This window comes from Parasteatoda tepidariorum, chromosome X1 (genome assembly GCF_043381705.1).
Source record: "Parasteatoda tepidariorum isolate YZ-2023 chromosome X1, CAS_Ptep_4.0, whole genome shotgun sequence".
NCBI classification, from domain to species: Eukaryota; Metazoa; Arthropoda; class Arachnida; order Araneae; family Theridiidae; genus Parasteatoda; species Parasteatoda tepidariorum.
This window is the reverse complement of record NC_092214.1, coordinates 27,345,184-27,353,686: the sequence shown is the minus strand read 5'-3', so window position 1 is coordinate 27,353,686 and position 8,503 is coordinate 27,345,184.

The following is an 8,503-nucleotide window of genomic DNA, read 5'->3' as shown; positions in this document are numbered from 1 at the left end:
CTCAAAGATGTTCATTAAACTGCTTGCAATATATTAATTGCTTATTGAACGTTTTGAATCCANCTAATATTTGCAATTTTCTATGACTCGAAGTACCAGTCTGAACCACGTCTCGGGCTGCCATGGTTCCGTAAAAAACCGGTTTTATTCAGAAAAAGGGGGGGCTCAGACTATTTTCTGAGATCCCAGCCGTAAATATAGGCTTTGCGCGTAATCAGATCAGACGCGCAAAGTCTATACCTAGACCATTAAAATGCCTACCTAGACCATTTCAACGCTGTTTAGTTTGAATTCAGATTTTTTTTACTTCTTAAAACCAATATACTATTTTGTATATTGCTCAAAGATGTTCATTAAACTGCTTGCAATATATTAATTGCTTATTGAACGTTTTGAATCCAGAGATTATTCAATACGCGTAATGATGTACTAAAGTATCGGTTTTGCCTGGTTTCGGTTTTCAGAGTTTGGGTAAATTTCAACCGAAGAAAAGATATTTGCTTATTCAAATACTGTTGTTGTTGTTGTTAATTTACGTCGCACTAGAGCTGCACAATGGGCTATTGGCGACGGTCTGGGAAACATCCCGGAGGATGATCCGAAGACATGCCATCACAATTTTGATCCTCTGCGGAGGGGATGGCACCCCCGCTTCGGTAGCCCGACGACCTGCGCGAAGTCGAGCACTTTACAGTTTAACGAGGACCAACACCGCACATCCTCGGTCCCTACGCAGACTGATCCAAGTGGTCACCCACCCGCACACTGACCGTAGCCAGTGATGCTTGACTTCGGTGATCTGCTGGGAACCGTGTCTTAACGATCAGTCCACTGCGGGACGCTTATTCAAATACAGTTACTTGCTTAAGGCATCGTTTTCTTATTATAACTAAAGTTTAAGTGCTTATTTAAACTAAAAATTAGAGATTTGCTCAGAGCTTGATTTAGAAATCGGGGAACCCTAGGCACATAACTGCTGCCGGCATTAATAATCAAATTTACACGTTGTTCATTTACAAAATAACAAAATACTTTGAAACTTTTTGTAATATAAGTAAATTTTAATATATTTGTGCTTACACATTTATTTAAATATTTGTTTACACATAATTCTAATTTTTAAGGAAAAACACGCACACACACAAATTTTTTTTAAACATTTAGTTAGCTCCCAGACATGAAGAGATCCTAAGCCCATTCCTCTCAGGCCTTGGCATAATTCATGCCCTGAATGAGTTGTAGACATTTAACTAAACAAAAACAAGACCAAAACCTTTTAAAGTTTATTAGTTTACTATTGTCATTTTATAATCATTCAAGAATGGCAAGTTTCGTCCACAGTGGAAGCAACAGCCCTGAAATAGGTTTCTTCCAACCTAGAGGGAAGAGATTGAAAAAAAAGCCTTTTCAATTCAGAAGAATTAAGCATTAAATTCAAGTTTTAAACAGTTTATATTAGCAATCTTAATTAAATGATAATATAATTTTAAAGTCAGTAAGTTGAAAAGCAAAAATATGATTTTGATATCTTTCTCTATAGATTTTTTCTCTATAATAAATATACTAGTAAATATTTATTATTTTTTATTATTTTATTTAATAATGGTAGAAAATATTTTGAACTGTAAGCATACCTGCCAACTTTTACGCATTTGGCGTAAAATTTTATTTCTATATTTAAAGTGGTAGCAAAATGTATGCTTTCTATATATTCCTTGCATTTATAAACTTAATTTATAATCATTTTTGACCACCACTATTTTTAAGAAAGTTAAGCATATATATTAATATGTATTTCTGTCGAGGTACTCCGTTTAAGCGCTTTCACAATACAGTGTATGTTTCGGTCTGAAATTGTAATTTAAATTACATTTTACTACCACTGGGGAAAAGCATCCTCGAAAGAATTAAAAGTTGGCAGGTATGCTGTAAGGCAGACAGGCCCCTCTTCCCCACTGGGCACTATGGGCACGTGCCCAGGGCCCCGCGATCGAATGGGGCCCCCTAGTTCCTGCCAGATTACCAAATGATAACCGATACATTATTACCGAAAAACATTAATTTTGAAAAATCTGATGATAATGACTTACTACAATACCTACGCTTATTATATTAGCTTTAGTTTGCCGCATGCGGATAGCTATACCTTGTACAACATAGCTTGAACTTTTTGACAGATGGGTCAGTGATGGGAAACAGAAAATATCTATTGGTGTAAAAAATGTGTTGGCTAAATATGTGGCTGTATGTATGTTTTAAACTATTCAAAATAAATAAATTCATTCGTCAATCAATTTTATTGCACTAGACATAAAAACATTGGGTAGGTAAGAAACCATTGTTTTCAGTTTTTCTATTTAAATTTTACCTCGAAGCAATAAAAACCACTTAAGACTTTCGGAAAATGCTTGAGTCCTTAACAGGTACTTNTTTTCTGTTTTAATTTAGTTACAACGCCCGAATGATTGCCACCCATGGCAGGAGCGCCATCCGTAGTTATGCTGCTAAGTATATTCCAGTCGAAGATTTCGCCTGTTTCTAAGAAATGTCGTTGCTGTCTATCTCTCTCGCTTGTCTAGGCACGCGCTGCCCTTGAACTTACTTATAAATGTAGTGTGCACATTTTAAAACTTCCGTAGAGGAATCGAGTGAAGTCTAAAAGCTCTAAAAAACACGATTCTTCTTTCTGTGACATATCGCGATCGCGGGCCGCATTGATACGAACCTGGGGTCGGATGCGGGCCGTATCTTTGACATGACTGCTGTAAGGTATACAATTTTTTTACAACATTTTAAAGAATGTAGTTTTACTTGGCAAAATACTACATTTGAGCAAGATCGGTCGAACAGTTACTGAGAAATCAAATTTTAAGTGTCTAACTTTGTGTGTTTAAGTGTCTTTGAAATTCAATTTCTCAGGAACTATTCGACCAATTTCGTTCAAATTTTGCATTTTGCTTTGTAAAATGACATTTTTAAAATGACGTAAAAAATTATATAATTTTACATTTCAAAATTTTTCGACTATTATTGAATAAAATAATATAGAAAAATAATTTACTGTAAGCTATTTTTTGCATGAATTTATCTTTGGATAAACAAATTTTATAATTGTGTGCAAAACTTTTAAAATTTGCTCGAAAGTTTTTAAGATATTATAAGGTGTTCAAGCTTTGGAATTCTCTCCTGACCAAACTATTGGGACCATATTTCCCAGATTGCAGCTATATTTTGGGGGTCAGAAATCCAAATCTATGGAAAAAAAGGCATGTTTATCCAGAGAAAGTACGTTTTCGTGTTTGATTTTGTAACTTAAATTATCGTCTGCACTTATTAATTAGCTTATTTGAGGTTACATCTTTAAGCCATTAAGATTGAGTCTGAAAACGTGCAAATCCGATCAATTGATCAAAAGTTATTCATGGTGGTCCATTTTGGGGGGGGGGGCTCAATGTACAAGCTCATGAATGCCTATTTGGATGGAAAAAAATATCCCTACCGAAATCTGACAACTCGTTTTTCTATTATCCTCGATAAGATTTTCGGATGATCCGAAGACATGAAATCACAATTTTGATCCTCTGCTTAGCTACCTGCCTACTACTCTGCTACCTACGTACGAAGTTGAGCACTTTGCGGAAAAACAGTTTAACGAGTAGCAATACCGCACACCCTCAGTTCCTTCGCAACTGATAAAAGTGGTCACCCACCCGTTCGCTAACAGCTGACCGTGTTACTTGACTTCTGTGATCTTCTGGAAAACATATATTACTATCAGTTCACTGTGGGACCTGAACTTTAAAATATATTTACGGAAATAATAATAGTTTTTGAAACTCTTGTAATCTATTTTTTTCATCATTTCACCCATTCAAGGCCAATGCTAACATGAATTTTTATAAATTATATAATTATTGAAATCTTTCTGGGAGAAAAAAGGCATTTGTGTTAACCATAACATATATACATAATAAATACCTATATTTCGATTTTTAAAAAATTACGGAACTGTGATATTTTAAAACCAAAGAGGTAACCAACTCTGGAAAATATATCTTGCATAAATGGCACACCGCTTTTCTCAGAAAGGTTATTTTGAACATTATTACAAAGTGATATGTTTCGAAACAGTAGTCCGAAATGAGTTGATTCGAAATTATTGGTGTAAGCATGATAGATTTATCTATAAGACAATAATTATTATTAAATAAATGAATAAATTTTGAAAGTTTAAGCTTTTTTCCATTATTACGTTAAAAGAAGTGCTCGATTGAAAGATGATTGTAAGAGTATGCTTAAGTGGTTTTCTCAAATCGCTCAAAAAGTATAATATACAGCCGAGTTCATTTTAAAAGCATAAACAATGTGCGTAAATATTTTGTACGTGTGTTCTTCCTTAAAATGGATCTATAAATTCAAGTTGTAGCTTTTTCTTGAAATGGTAATCGAATATTGAGTTTATTATTTGGAAATTCGAGCATTATAATTTATGTTTGGAAGCGTGTCTTAAGAGGATGCTGTACCACGGGAGAAACTTTTCAACACAAATTCTCTTTCCCAGCCATAAGTATTTTAAAATATATTCTACAGAAAAAGTGAGTACAGACAAACCAAAGCTAAGCAATGAAGTTTCAAATACTGAAAAGAAATTCTCAAAATATCTGAGTGAAAATAAATTATGAGAAGTTAACTTAGGATTACGCAATGGGGTAGTTCTCTTCCAATAATTTGTTTGCATTTTGGTATTTTCAAAAAAAAAAAAAAAAAAAAAAAANAAAAAAAAAATTGGCATTCAAAACTTTGTGGTTTTCTTGGTTTTCCTGAACTTCCTTTTCCAATAGTTTATATTTTAAATGAGATATGGAGTTGAAATAGAATTGCAATATAAATTAATGAATGGAGCTATTATAACACTAAGGGTTCGAACTATAATTTTTTTCGCGGTAAAGAAATTGTGTCTGATTGGATTATACTTTTTTCGAAAGTGGTGGTCCAGAATCCGATTTATCACGTTGGTTGTCTACCAATCCACCCGGTTTTCTACCAATCTACCCAGTTGTTTTCTCACATAGTTGAATATAGTGCGAGCTTATGTTTGCGCCTGCATTGTCTATAGATAAGATATTAAGGGTACCTCTCTGATTGTGGACAGTTGGTTGTCAGTCTTTCGGAGCGACGTTAACAATAAAGTAAAAACTGCTCATGTCTTTAAAATTTGAAGATTATTCTCGAGCATTAGAATTTTCTTAATCAACTTTATTGCCGTTTGCCAAACAGCATTAAATCACAGAATATCACAGAATTATTGCACTAAATAACAGAATAGAGTAATGTTTGTTTCTAGTAGGTATCAGGCCCGGACTGGCCAGTAGGCAGACCGGGCCTACTGGCCAGTCCGGTCCGGGCCTACTGGCCAGCCCGGTGGGCCGGTCTGACCTGAGGGCCGGTTAACCGATCCTCAGATCAGACCGGTACGCTGCTAATAGATACGCTGCTGGCTCGACCCAATTGGGCCGAGCCAGTAGCGCAAATTTTTTTTTATACATCGCATGAATTTCAAGTAATATTGAGCAAATAATAATATTATTAAATGACATATATATGATATATGTAGTAATAATATTGTTTTAATTTACAGGGTGATTCAGACCATGCGTGTCACCCCTTTTTTTTATTTTTTCAAGAATGGGGCAAATAATCGATTTGAAATAAAAAATCTAATAACTAAATCGACCCCAAGGAATTCAGTAGAGATATTGTTAATTCCCAGAAGTACCGGAATTTGAACACAATTTTGATTTTTTAAATGGAAACCTATATCTTATTTGGCATCACTGGAGAGGGTTTTCTAAAAAAAGTAACTTTTACTTGACTTTTTTTTATATCTCATACTGTTCTCAAGATAATAGATACGAAAAAATTCTAATTATTTGCTTCAATTTATCATTTTTACCAAAAATAATTAACTTAAGTTATCAAAATCGCTTCGATTTTTATAAAACGTGGGAAGAAAAGCACAAATGTGTTTTAATGAAGGTATAAGGCATTATGACGAAAAAAAGTTTTTTTAGTGAATATGTCAAAATCTTTTTAATATGTATTTTTTCTAATCTATTATCTTGAAAATAGTAAGAGATATTAAAAAATATTTTAAGTAAAAGTTATTTCTTTTCAAAAACTCTCACCAATGATGCCAAATAAGATATAGGTTTCTTTTTAAAAAATCAAAGTTGTGTTCATCGATATCGACCATAGAGTTATAAATATTATTTCTCTACGGTATCATTCTACTCTACATTATTACTCTATGGTATCGACCCCCAACCAGTCGAAGGACTTTTAAAGGGAGTCTATAATGACGAAGGGGTTCTGGGGGCCTATTGTCGAATTTGTACCGTATACTAAAACATTAAAAGTAAAAACTGGTTTAACCTCAGAATTCAGTAGCATACCTATTTGAATACACTATACACTTCATTGTCTTCTAGTAAAAATAGTAATAAAGTTGATATTTGTTTGTATAGCAAATTGACTAATACATATTGTATTTATTCATGCAATATTTTTTTCATATTTTGATTGGAAAATTAAAGAATTTTAATGAAACAGCTATTCTTAATGGGCTCTTAATCTTGTAAACTGCTAAAGATAAATGTCTGTTACTTTATACAAGAGAAATATAAAAGTCTTTTCAATTTTGTTAGAATTCTGTACTAAAATACATAAAAATCATATTTTTAAATTGTACTTCCTTTAAACTTTTCCTGTGACGTTGAGAGGGACATGAGCATCACAAATATTTAAGTAGGGGTCTAAATCAAAATAAAGTTTGGAATGGGAATTCCTGAGTTGTTGACATTTTAAATTTTTTATATATCTTTATCAAACATTCTTACAGAAATGATCTTAAGAATTTATGTAATTTTTTTGCCTTTTGGATTTCAATTCCCACATAAAAAAAGAAGGCGTCAAACTTGATCAACACTCTGAAAGGCTTTTAAATCAAAGTTAAAGTTCCCCCTGGTCTTGAGTTTGGGCAGAGGGTCTTTGTTAACGTTTCTTTCCAAATCCACCATTAATTAAATTATTTAATCGATTGGACAACTTATAACACGGAATATTAGTATGGAAGTACAAGTAGCTGGTATGTTTTCGTTACAAGTGGATACAACACAGGTTATTTCATGCAATATTCAATTATAGTACCATACGTGAAAGACGATCGTGTAGATGAAAGACTTCTCGCTGTTGTAGAGTGTAAATCTTCAACTGGACAGAATATGTTTTCTTTAGTGGATTCAATTTTAAAGTCTTGTAATATAGATATAACAAAGTGCATCGGTAATTCAACTGACGGGGCTGCAAATATGCAACGTGAATATAAAGGAATTTCTTCATGGATTTCCAAAGAGTCCCTTGGTCAAATTCATGTTTGGTGTTAAGCACATCTCTTAAATTTAGTTTTAGGAGGTACCACGAAGGCACTAATTGAAAGTGCATCGTTTTACAGCCTACTAAATAGCGTCACAGTATTTTTCCGTGAATAATACCAACGCATGAACTTCTGGGAACAAAGTAACGAGCACGGAAATAAAAATAGGCTCACAACTATTGGAGAAACACGTTGGTAGTCCAAAGATTCTGCATTAAAGAAAATTTTTGGTTCATTTTTTAACTCAGATTCAACTATAAAGCCGTTATATGTCACATTGATTACAAGTTTAGAAACTATACAGCAAAATTCAAATTTTAAGCCAGATATCCGTGCAAAGGCAAAATATTTTTAGAATCATTTTGCAAATATTAAACAGTAATCACCGCCAAAATATTCTTAAGAATATTTGAATTAACTACACCGCTCTCCCAAAATTTGCAAACCTCTGGTTTAGACATCTTAAAAGCTTTTGGAATGGTATCACAAACGTGTTCAGAACTAAAAAAAATAGTGAGAGATTTTGAAGTTGTACAAAAAGTTACAGATTCGCGCAAAAGTTACAGATTTTTATTATTCGCGCAAATAAAGAATTTGAAGAAACTGAAACTGAAATAGAAATTCAAACAAAGTTTCCATAAAAAAGAGTGAAGAAAAGAAATTAATGTCGGGTAAGATAGCGTCAAATGAAACAGTTTCTGATGATGAAACCACGGCATTTAATGTAAACGTCCGTAACATTATTTTCAGCACAGTTGTAGCGTAAATGGAACGCCGGTTTCCCGTAAATGGAAAATTGAACGCCGATTTTTTCTATCTAGATCCTGAAATACGCCTTAACAAGCTTCAATCTGGCGAACTAAATGAGTTAAGCAAACCCTTACTAAAATTTGACGAAACAGCTATAGGTGAAAATTTACGGATTACGACATAATCGATAAAGTGACAGACAATAGTGAGCTTCTTCAAAAGTCATTGATTTAAATTTTAATTTAATGACTTTTGAAGAAGCATTAAATCTATTTTTAAAAAAATGTTTAGATAAATCATTCATGTATGTGTAGTATAACA